We start from the raw sequence: 12,247 nt of genomic DNA, 5'->3' as shown, positions 1-12,247 counted from the left end.
TGCAACAACCAACACAAACTCCAAACCCCCCAAACCTCATGCATGCAAGAAACTATGAGGTCCATAGTTTCTTGCATGATAGCTAAATTCTTTTTGCTCCTGGCTATCTCTTTAATTTGGATAGATCCCCACCTCATGAAGTACCACAACGGTCTTGGACTCTATTTTGTAGACTGGATATGTAATGAAAGGTCTCCCTTTTCTTTTCATGCATGAGTTCCAATTTTGTGCTATTGTAAACCGGATATAAATGAAAGATCTCCCTTTTCTTTTTATGCACTACTTACCAATTTTTGTTTTTGCTTAAGTATGTTGGATTTTATTTAATCAGATCCATAGACCAAGTTTGTTAAATAGGGTTGGTAAACTTTGTTTGCAGGATGCTTTATTCCTACTGGTTGTACATTAGTTATGTGGCTGCCTCTGTCTCTATGTATTGTAGTTGACTGGTTAGTAGGGGGTTTAATGCATATTGTTTGGGTACCTCAAATATTGTGTTTGGCATACTTCAAAGCAATCCTACCTCATAATTGGCTTCAACTTATACACATATGGACAGTTGTCCACACTATTGTCTCCTAGGCCTACAAAGGAAATACAGATGGCACGACAGAAAATACCAAGGTCACCCGAAGAAGAAATGGAAGAGATATTGTGCGTGCCACCTTCCTTGGAACATGTTGTTTGGGATATAACTACTAACTAGCATACATCAAACAGTGTAGCACATTGTTAACTAGAATACTTCTAACAGTGTTATACAACAGTGTTATACACTATTAACTTTAACCCTATCTTATGGAACACTAGCATATTGTTACAAAAGATGAACATAAAAGATACATTTATAACTAGCACCTTGCTAAGTAGATAACTCACAAACAAGGCATTAAAAGTAGTTTCAACACTAATAAGGTTCATATCAAATCCCAAAGGTCATGCATCGTAACTTTTTGGGGTGATTTTGTACATTCTCCTTCTTTTTGGCATACGCTCCATGGGTATCTTGATGGAATGTACAAGATTTGAAAGTATGTGGAAAAGGGCTTCTTGTTATCTAGTTTGAAGGAGTATGAATCCACTTGCTTGCAGTACAACCCTTTCACAACATAAGAACCTTTATCAATCACATTCTTCCATTCATCAATGTATCCCTTTTCTAACTTTTCCTTTACTACAATGCAATTGATAAGGTAAAAATATGCATCCTCAGCATTCATCTGGTTGTTACATCTGGATTTACCACAAAAGTGTCACTAACACACAAAGCGCTACTTAACACATAATAGTGGCCTTCATACATGACACTACCATATCCATTCCCCTCATCTGCATTGGCCTCAGCATCATCAGGTAGTGGCACCATAGCCTGATAAGCCTAGGGCTGCACATGGGCCTTGTTAATATAGATGTTCCATTGTGAATGCATGGCGCATGCTTCTTATAAGCATGCCAATGATCTTGCTTCCAAGGTAGTTGGATCCGTTGGGCTATGACCACAAAATGCATGCAAGGAGTGAGACTTGAAATACTCTCACAATTCCACTTCATCTCTCTGTTTATATCTCCCAGTTTAATCTCCCAAAACACACGGCTGCATTCCCTTTCTTTTGAAGGATATGCTACGTTTCTCTGTGAGAAGTCTTGTAGAAAAGTAACCACATCAGCTGCACATTTCAAGACAGGACCATTGGGCTTTAATTGCTCAAGTGTCAATATTATTTTTACCATGGCTCCAGCACCGTCATGCTCTCCCTTGCCATGCTCTGATCCAAAAAAGAACTAGCTCTCGTCTCCATCCCTATCAGTTTGACATATCTTGTAACAAAATAGAATGGCCTAGCAGCCTTAAACTGTGAGGTTGCACCATCTGACCAAACCCAATGTCTTTTTGGAGCAACACCCTATTTTTGTAGCCAATCACACTACAACATAAAGCAAATGTTGGACCAACAATGTGTTATGGACTAGATCTCATTTTGCTCCTTGAATGCATAATTCTCTACAAAATCTACAACTAAAATAACCACAGCATCCGGAAATTGATGTATGCAGTTCTTGAATTATTATTCTTGCCATTGGGCTACATAGTTATGTGTGATGAAGACCTTGAGCTTGGTCTTCAAGAGTTGAAGAAACTCCAATCATGGCATGTCTTTGTTCAAAAGAACTTTTCTCTTTTTCTTGTTTCCATGCTTAACTTTTAAATACCTTTATAGACAAGGTCTTGCCCCCCTTTTCCATCTCCATGAAGCACGTTTTCAACTTCTTCAAACCACATTTTTTGCACTCTCCCATGAGACACTTTCTATTATCAAAAGTTGTATTAGTCTCCTTTAGGCAAAGCATTAGCTCCCATAGATGTGTCCTACCTTTGAAAGTGTGACATGAAGCCAAGTAGCCAGTGCTTGTGCCATCATCTGTGGCACAAATGCCACATGTGCATTTGCATCGTGCTCCATGGAGCCCAAATGTAAGAGAATGCATGTGGTTCAACGCATCCTTTAGAAAGATCATTTGCACATGGTACTCACAGCAGCATGTGTAACTGTCCCCCAACTCTGTACAAAAAAAGGCTTCATTATCTCAAATAATCTCATACCAATGTTGCAGTCTGGATGCCTTTCTTTGAGCCTATGGAAGAACTCAACCTGCAAAATGCCAGACCGTGCTTAGTATTTGACAATGCTAGTTACCTGCTGTCCACATCTCCTGCCCACCAATCCGAGTCATAGAATCCGGTCAAGATGTTGCCCTTGGTATAGTGATGCCATAATCAAGTGTGCCTTTCATGTATTTCAGCACCTGCATCCCTGCCCTCCAATGGTTCTCTCGGGGCATATTGGAAAACCTGCTTAGTACACCAGTCGCAAAACTAATGTCCGGCCATGTGTTGCACAAGTAAATCAAACTGCCCACAAGCCTTCTGTACTTTGCTTCGTCCACTAGTGGTGATGAATCCTCGTTTGAGAGCTTCACGTCAACCTCCATAGGGGTACCAACTGTCTTGCACTCAGCCATGCCAAATGCCTTCAGTATCTCTCCAACATACTTCAGCTGTGAAATGAAGATCTGTTTTGGCTCTTGCCAAACTTCAATCCCCAAACAGAAATGCACCAACTGTCATTTCAAACTCTCTTCCTAGCAAATGCTTTGTCTGCGAGATCTTCTTTTCATGGTTCCCTGTTATGACAAGGTCGTCCACATAAAGGACCATGATCATACACCTGCCTCCTTCTCTAAAGATATACAAATTTGCATCAGATGGGCTCCTCCTGAACCATTTTGCAGAAAGTACGCATCAATCCGTCGGTACCATGCTCATGGGGCCTGTTTCAACCCGTAAAGTGCCTTCTTTAGTTTACAGACTTTACCTTCTGAACTGTGGATCACAAAACCTCGTGGTTGTTCCACGTATACCTCCTCCTTGAGATCTCCATTCAGAAACACGGATTTTACATCCATCTGAAACACGGGCCAACTTCCCTGGGCTGCTAAAGCCAAAACACTGCGAATTGTGGTTAGTCGAGCTCTGGGAGCAAAAGTATCTTGATAATCAAAACCATGTACCTGTGCGACTCCTTTTGCCACAAGCTGAGCCTTATACTTATCCAATGTGCCGTCTGAATTGTACTTGGTCTTGTACACCCACTTGGTTCCGATGACCTTGCGTTTTGGTGGTCGATCCACAAGGTCCCAAGTGTTGTTCTTCATTATGGAGTGACCTTGCGTTTTGGTGGTCGATCCACAAGGTCCCAAGTGTTGTTCTTCATTATGGAGCCATACTCTGACTGCATAGCCTCCATCCACCTATCATCACCCTGTGCCTCTTCAAGACACTTGGGTTCTTCAGCACGGATCACCTCTGTCATCAAAGTGTAGTTGACCAAGTGTTCCTGCGCCCTTCTTTGCTCCTCTAATCTCTTGGACCAGTGATGTTCAGATGGTTCCTCCTCAATGGCTGGAGGTTCTCTGCTATCCAAAAGCTGCTTTACCCACTTCGGGAATGGCCGTTGCCGTTGTGGTTCTGCAAGCTCTTCTTCCTCTTCTTTATCTTGAATCCTCCCAAGCACCATTGGGGGAGTTCGGTCTGCTGTTGGTGGTTGTACTGGATGGATATCCTGGTCCTGGTTGTCTGGGAAGGAAGCATCCTCCTCCAATTGATGCGGCTGTTTTGAGAAGACCACATCGTGCCTTACTATTACCTTCTTGGTAACAGGGTTATAGAGACGGTAACCCTTCGCCTCTTCACTGTAGCCCAAGAAAATACACTTCCGGCTCTTCGGTTCCCATTTGGTCCTATTAGCATTAGGGACATGCACAAAATAGTCACATCCAAAAACTCTGAAAATGTGCAGCTGAAGGTTTCTTACCAGAAAAGGCCTGCAGTGGAGTCATCCCATTCACAGCCTTCGTGTAGCTATGATTCAGAATGTAAACTACCGTGTTACATGCTTCAGCCCAGAAAGTCTTTGGCAAATCTTTCCCTTTCATCATACTCCTGCCCATTTCGCAGATGACGCGCATCTTGCGCTCTGCTACTCCATTTTGCTGTGATGTATATGGCGGGGGTTTTTGCCTCTTGATCCCGTGACTTTTGCAGTAACTTTCGAATTCACTTGATGTGAACTCTCCACCTCTGTCTGATCTCAACTTCTTCACCTTCCTCCCCGATTCTTTCTTGACCATTACATGCCATTCTTTGAACTTACTAAAAACCTCATCTTTAGTCTTCAGGAAGTATATCCATATCCTTCTACTGTAGTCGTTGATCAGCGTCATGAAGTAGTAGGAACCACCCAAAGCTTCTATCTCCATCTTTCTGCAGAGGTCTGTGTGAACGAGCTCTACAGGAGCCTTTGCCCTACTGGCCTCTTTAGGAAAGGGCTACCGATGCTGCTTGCCCATCATGCAAGCTTCACATACATCTGGCAGATCTGTAATTTTTGGTAGGTTTGCAATCATTCCACTTTTAGGCATCTCCTTTAAAGAACTAAGGTTTAGATGACCAAACCTCTCATGCCATAGCTTAGTGTTCTTCACATCGGCTCAAGCACTGAAAGCTGAGAGTTCATAGATGTTGTTGCGCCGTGTACCTTTACCAACGACCTTCCTTTGAAGATCCAGAATCTGTGCGCCATTCTTATTGAAGTGAACTTTGAGGTCTCGATCCGTGATCGTAGAAACGGACAACAAGTTCCTATTAATATCTGGCACATAAAGAACATCGGACAACTGTTTTACAACTCCATCTGACTTGAGAGCAATCGTACCTTTTCCTTTTGCTGGACATTTTGCATCATTGCCGACTACTACAAAGATGTCATTCCCTACTAGCTATAGAGAGGTATACCAATCCTTCCGACTGGTCATGTGGTGCGATGCACCACTATCAATAATCCCAGGTTCATCTGTAGATACATGAACTGCCTCCATGCAAATCTCCTCAATTGCTACAAACAGCTCTACTGGTATTGCCTACGCGCTGTTGCTAGACTCTTTCTTTACTCCGTTCTTCTCATCTGCAATCTTCTTCCGGCACTCATTCTGCTTATGCCCTGCCTTGTTGCAATAGAAGCACTTGATCTTCTTCTTTCTCTTTTTATCATCAGAAGAAGATGGGTTACCAGAGTCCTTACCCTTACCTTTCTTTGATCCAGCCGAGAAAGCCAAATCTTCTCTAGTCCTTGTCTTTTGACACATCTCCTCCTCCAAAAGCATTGCGCTGAAATCCTCAAAGTTGAGGGGCGGATTTCTGTTCTGCATATTCAGTGCTGTAACAAGACCATCGTACTTTGGTGGGAGAATCCGTATGCACCTTCGTGCTAGATTCTCACTGATGATGGTGATGCCAATCGCAGTCATCTAATCGCGCAGATTCTTCACCTTGGTGATGAACGTCTCTACCATTTCAGACTCAGATAGTTGCTCGTTCGCGAGTTGAGTCTCCAGATTCTAAATCCATGTCTAATTCGTGGTCTCGTATTGATTTTTCAAGACCATCCATGCCTCCTCCGCTTTGGTGACATGTTGAATTAATGCCATGACAGAATCACTTACACTGCAGACAATAGAACACAGCGCATCTGCATTTCTTCTTGTCCACGCGAGAATCTCATCTGCAGTTGGTACTATCTGTTGTGCTGCATTGGCTAGATTTGGTCTTGGAACCGGCTTTAGGTCCTCCCCAGTAGCAGTATCCCAAAGCTCGTATGCACTTAGGATGGTCTTCATTTTGAACTTCCAGAGTGGATGGTTAGTGCCATCCAACTTTTCGCTTTTGCCGAAGGGTGGGATTTGCAGTCTTGCAGGCTGGGCCATCTCTCACAATCTGCTCGCAAAGAAAAACACACTACCAAATCTTCTTGCTAGAGTCCAGGCTCTAATACCATGTAAGAAAACAATACAACGTCTATGCTCAATAGATAACAGGATCTCATACGCAAGAGAGAAAACAGATAGTATGGAGAATCAAAATTTTGATTACTATAAAACTGATACAATAGATGGCGTTGCCTCCCAACCGTGCGCTCCTCTGAGAGAAGCTTCGATGGCATGCTGGAAACAGTAGAGGACGGAGGCTCGATGCTAAGGAATCAGGGTTCCTGTGTGAAGATAGTGGGAGAGAAGGAAGGAGTCTCACTTGCGGCTTTCTCACATACACAATGGGGGAATACACACAAAGGTGGAGGCTGAAAACAGTTTTCCTCTTCTTAGTTGTGAAAGCCAAAATAACTCTAGTACAAAGAAATAGAAGAACCCTATATGTGGGTCTCAAACCAAACTCAGCTATCTAAGGTGGCATACTAACTGAGCCACGAACTAGAGTACATAAGGATAGCTGTCATCCAGCTATTATTCATGGGCGGTGTACCAACCGCATCTGCAGCTAACAAGTCGGTGACATAAATGCACAACGGTCACCCTGGCATATCACGAGTGGAGCTCGATATCTCAACACTCCCCCTCGAGCTCAATTCCAATTCCTACACACCAAGCAAGTCTCTGAACTTGCGCAACTTCTCCGTACCCAATGCCTTCGTGAATATGTCAGCTACCTGATCCTCTGTGCTGACATAAACTAGATCAATAAGACCTAGTAAAACTTCTCTTGCACATAGTGATAATGCACCTCAATGTGCTTTGTTCTAGCATGATAGACTGGGTTATTTGCCAAGTGTATACTACTCATGTTGTCACAATAAATGACAACTGGCCCATCTGTAGACTGATGCATATCATAAAGTAGCTTATGCCACCAAGCTACCTCACATGCAGCCATTGCTGCACCCCTGTACTCAGCCTTTGTGCTCGACAAGGCAACTGTAGGTTGTTTCTTGCTGCTCCAAGTGATTGCAGCACTCCCAAAAGAGAACACATATCCACTAGTAGATCGTCTATCAAAAATACTACCAGCCCAATCAGCATCAGTGTATCCATGTAACTGTATCTGAAGCCCAGCCTCATAAAATAGTCCATAATGCAATGTGGACTTCACATACCTGAGTATGCGTCTAGCCGCATCCAGGTGCGGTTTCCTTGGAGCCTGCATAAACTGACTTACCAATCCAATAGCATAGCCCAAATCTGGCATGGTAATAGTCATATAAATCAAACTTTCTACTATGCGTCTGTACATAGTAGGGTCTTCCAGAAGCTCACCTGCATCTACGCTTAGCTTCACATTCTGCTCCAAAGGAACTGAAATAGGCTTACAGCCAGTCATCCCATATTTGGACAGCATGTCCAATCCATACTGCCTCCGCAAGAGCTGCATCCCACTTGGTGATCTAATCACCTCAATGCCCAAGAAATAATGCAGCTCTCCCAAATCCTTCATCTCAAACTTCTACTTCAATAGCATTTTCACATGAAGGATATCTTCATCACTATCACCTGTGACGATCAAATCATCAACATAAATGACAAGCAGCATTATACCTCTCTCTGTTTTTCTCACATAAAGTGAGAAATCTACCTTGGAAATCTAAAAGCCAATAGTGACAAGATATTGTCCTATCTTGTCAGACCATGCTCTAGGTGCTTGCTTCAAGCCATACAAGGCTTTCTTCAACTACAAACAAACTCAGGATGAACAGCATGAACATAACCTGATGGCTGCTCCATAAAGACCTCTTCTTGCAAATCACCATGCAAGAAGGCATTCTTTACATCCATCTGATGTAAAGACCATCCCTTTGATGCAGCCATAGCAATGACTGATCTTACGGTTGCCATCCTTGCAACCGGACTGAATGTTTCTTCATAATCAATGCCATATGTCTGTGCATACCCCTTGACAACTAATCTTGCCTTGTATCTGTTCACAGAACCATTTGCATTGTGCTTCACCTTATAAACCCACTTACAGCCAATTGCATTCTTGTCTTTAGGCAAAGGCACCAATTCCCATGTAGCATTTGCTTCCAAGGCATCCATTTCTTCATCCATGGCTTTCTCCCATTTTTCTTTTCCCATGGCTTGCTCAAAAAAAGTGGGTTTTGGTACCTGTATCACTTTGACCATCTAGGCATAGTGAATGGCTGTAAATCCATCATATTTCTGCCTATCCACAGGATACCTAGCTCTGGTAGACCTGCGCAAAATAGGCTCACTTCCAGGTGCTCTCAAAACATCCCAAGTCTTCCTTACTCCAGGTGTAACAACAGAAGGAATACCCAACTTATCATCAATGCTCTGTTCTGAGCCACTGGATTCACCATCCACATACGAGTGACCTACATTCACATCAAACATGGGCTGATCTACCCACTCTTTTCCTTTTCGTGATACCTGCATACCACTATCTGAATTGCTTTGAGGAGATTCTCGTGATCTCAATCTGCCTATCCATGGTGAAGTATGTGAACCACTACTAGAGGACACTGCAGTCCACTAATATTTTGTGATTGCTGCTGTGAATTCTGTGCAGCATTACCATTTTCTGCATCTAAACCATCAATCACATTTACTGGTTTATACCAGCTGCTCATCTCATCAAAAACAACATCTCTGCTCACTGTAAACTTATGAGTAGAAGGGTTATAGCATCTATACCCTTTCTGCTGCAGAGAATAACCAATAAATATGCACTTCTGAGCTTTTGGATCCAACTTGGACCTCAACTCATCTAGCACATGAACATAGGCAATGCAACCAAAAATTTTCAAATGAGAAATATCTGGTTTCCTACCAGTATACATCTCCTCTGGCATCATGCCATGTATTGCTGTGGTGGGAGTCCTGTTCATTATGGAAATTGCTGTAGCAACTGCTTTAGCCCAATAATAATCTGGTAGGTCTTTTTCATTTAGCATGGCCCGAGATACCTCCCCAATATGCCTGTTTTTCCACTCTGCAAGTCCATTTTGCTGTGGGGTATGACTGCATGAATATTGCTGCTTTATGCCATGCTCCTGCAGGAATCTTGCAAACTCATTTGAGAGGTACTCTCCCCCTCCATCTGACCTTAGGCATTTTATTTGCAGGCCTGTTTCTTTTTCAACCATAGCTTTAAAATATTTGAAATGCCCAAACACTTCACTTTTCTTTGTCACAAAATGCACCCAAACTTTTCTGCTGTAGTCATCAATAAAAGTGATAAAATAATGATAGCCTCCAATAGATGCAGCTTTAGTAGTCCACACATCAAAGTGGATTAATTCCAATGGCTTCTTACTCTCTTGAACATGTCTAGGAAATGGTTTCCTTGCCTGTTTTACAAATTGACAGGCTTCACATACCTTATGCATTTCTGCAACCTTGAATTTAGGCAATCCTGCAACAATGTTTTGGGCCTGCATTGATTTAAGTCACTGTACATTAACATGACCAACGCGTTTATGCCAGATATCAATATCTGCAACTAAGCCGGTCCCATGTGCAAACATTGTTGCACTCAATTCAGGCATGTCCGCATCCAACGTAAACATCCAGCCCTTCTTCTTTCCTTTTGCTATCAAGCGATCGTTATTTTTCATATCCTCAACAAAGCATGCATGAGGATTAAATCTGACCTGCAAGCCCTGATCAACCATTTGACCAACAAAAACCAGGTTCTTGGTGATATTCAAGACATGAAATACATCAGACAGATATTTATTTTTCCCATCCTGCATAGACAAAAGAATTTTACCAATCTGCATAATAGGATGTGCAGTATCATCACCAGTCTCCACAAATCCTAGTCTATCCATTTTCCTTGCATCCTACATCCATTCTACATGACCTGTGATGTGGTTTGATGCACCTGAGTCAACATACCACACATCATTTCTTTCTTCTGCACTTGTCACAGAATTGGTCATGTGCTGCACCATAAATAGATGCTCATTTCTGTCATCACCCTGTCTACTAGAGGATGCATAATTGCCTTGCTGCAATTTTCCATTCATAATGTCATTCTGCTTTTTGTAGCAGTCTTTAGCCATATGACCCATTTTACCACAATAGTAGCATTCAACATTGCTGTTTGCATTTTGGCCTCTCTACCATCCACCACGACCTCTTTGGCTCCCCCTACCTCTAGAGTTACCAGGTCCTCCTCCATAGGAATGGTTTTCTTGAGGTTGCTGCATATTCTGATTTCTACCACGGCCTCCAGATCTCGGCCTCCTCTACCTCTACCTCTACCTCTTCCAGCATTTGAGTAGAAGACAGTTTCTTTTGAAGTTCCTCCTGAAGAAGATGCACCACCATTTCTCTACTCTTCAAAAATTAGAAGAGCAAACAACTCCTCAAAATCAGGAAATTTTTCACGGATGGCAATGGATGTCCAGAACTGTGCATAATCCTTTCCTAGACCATTCAAGGTCACAGAAAACTAGATCATCATCTTCCACTGGCGACCCAATGGAAGCAAGTGCATCTGCAATTTTCTTCACCTTCATGTGGTAGTCATTGATGCTCATATTTTCTCTCTACACATTGTGCAACTCCTGCTTGAGCTGCATTTTCCTAGCTTGCGTATTTGTGCTGTACATTTTTGCGAAAGTATCCCATGCCTCCTTTGGCGTACTTGCATCTTGAATATGCACAATCATAGAATCTCAAATACTGATAGACATCCAGTACATAACTTTTTTGGCTCTCTCATGCCATCCTTTAAATGCATGCATTTCCTATTGATTGGGAACATTAGGAAGAACTGGTTCTTCTTCATTTCCTATGATGAAGTCCCAATAGCCTTTTCCCATAAGGAAATTCATCATTCTAAACTTCCATGCTTGGAAGTTGTTCTTGTCAAGCTTTTCAGTGACAATCTGTGAAAGAGAATTAGACGCCACTACAGAACACTGCAAAATATTCTGTCACTGCAAAAAACACAGCTTTTGCCTCACAAGGGCAAATCTGCAAAACTGACAAAAGTGGTATTAGACCACACAGTCACTTCCTAGTGACAATTTTGCATCAACAGGCAATAAGGATGATTCTGTAACTCCCAATATCTCTGTGCACAGGCATTTAATGGAATTTCTGCGGCAACTTTTCACCGACCTACAGAGCAGTGGTCGTACAGCAAAAAGAGGGCCTTTTTCTCAGTGCCTGTGGAAATCTTCCGCCACCAAAACGGATGGCCTCAACATATACTGCCCTCTCGCCACAATCTGAGACAATGCACTCTTGCACTTTCCGGCTGTGCTACCTGTAGAGATTTGCTCCCAAACTCGAAAAAGAAAAGCAACACTGATCCTCTTACCAGGACACCGCGAACTTGGTTTGCTTTCTTGAGCTCCTTACCACGAACCAGGCTCTGATACCATGTGAAGATAGTGGGAGAGAGGGAAGCAGTCTCACTTGCAGCTTTCTCACACACACAATGGGGGAATACACACAAAGGTGGAGCCTGAAAACAGTTTTCCTCTTCTTAGTTGTGAAATCCAAAAGAACTCTAGTACAAAGAAATAGAAGAACCCTATATGTGGGTCTCAAACCAAACTCAGCTAACTAAGGTGGCATACTAACTGAGCCACGAACTAGAGTACATAAGGATAGTTGTCATCCAGCTATTATTCATGGGCGGTGTACCAACCGCATCTGCAGCTAACAAGTCGGTGACATAAATGCACAATGGTCACCCTGGCATATCACGAGTGGAGCTCGATATCTCAACATGTTGTAGCCAGTTGTTGACTCTATGCCAACATGAACTTATGTAGAAAGAGAATGTGATACAACTTTGTGTTACAACTTTGTAACACAAAGTTGTATCACAAAGTTGTATCACATTCTCTTTCTACATAAGTTC

The 12,247-nt window shown here is 42.6% G+C and overlaps 1 pseudogene; it reads right to left on the bottom strand.

Moving 5' to 3' along the window:
• Positions 1-936: 936 nt before the first annotated feature.
• On the bottom strand, positions 937-1,429 carry LOC147898906 (uncharacterized; annotated as a pseudogene).
• Between the last annotated feature and the right edge of the window lie 10,818 nt (positions 1,430-12,247).

The sequence above is a fragment of the Dipteris shenzhenensis genome, chromosome 9 (genome assembly GCF_047967505.1).
Source record: "Dipteris shenzhenensis isolate YYH24624 ecotype China chromosome 9, Dip_SZ_1.0, whole genome shotgun sequence".
In the NCBI taxonomy this organism is placed as follows: domain Eukaryota; kingdom Viridiplantae; phylum Streptophyta; class Polypodiopsida; order Gleicheniales; family Dipteridaceae; genus Dipteris; species Dipteris shenzhenensis.
Note: the sequence above shows the minus strand (reverse complement) of the source record. Positions and strands in the feature narration are given on the sequence as shown.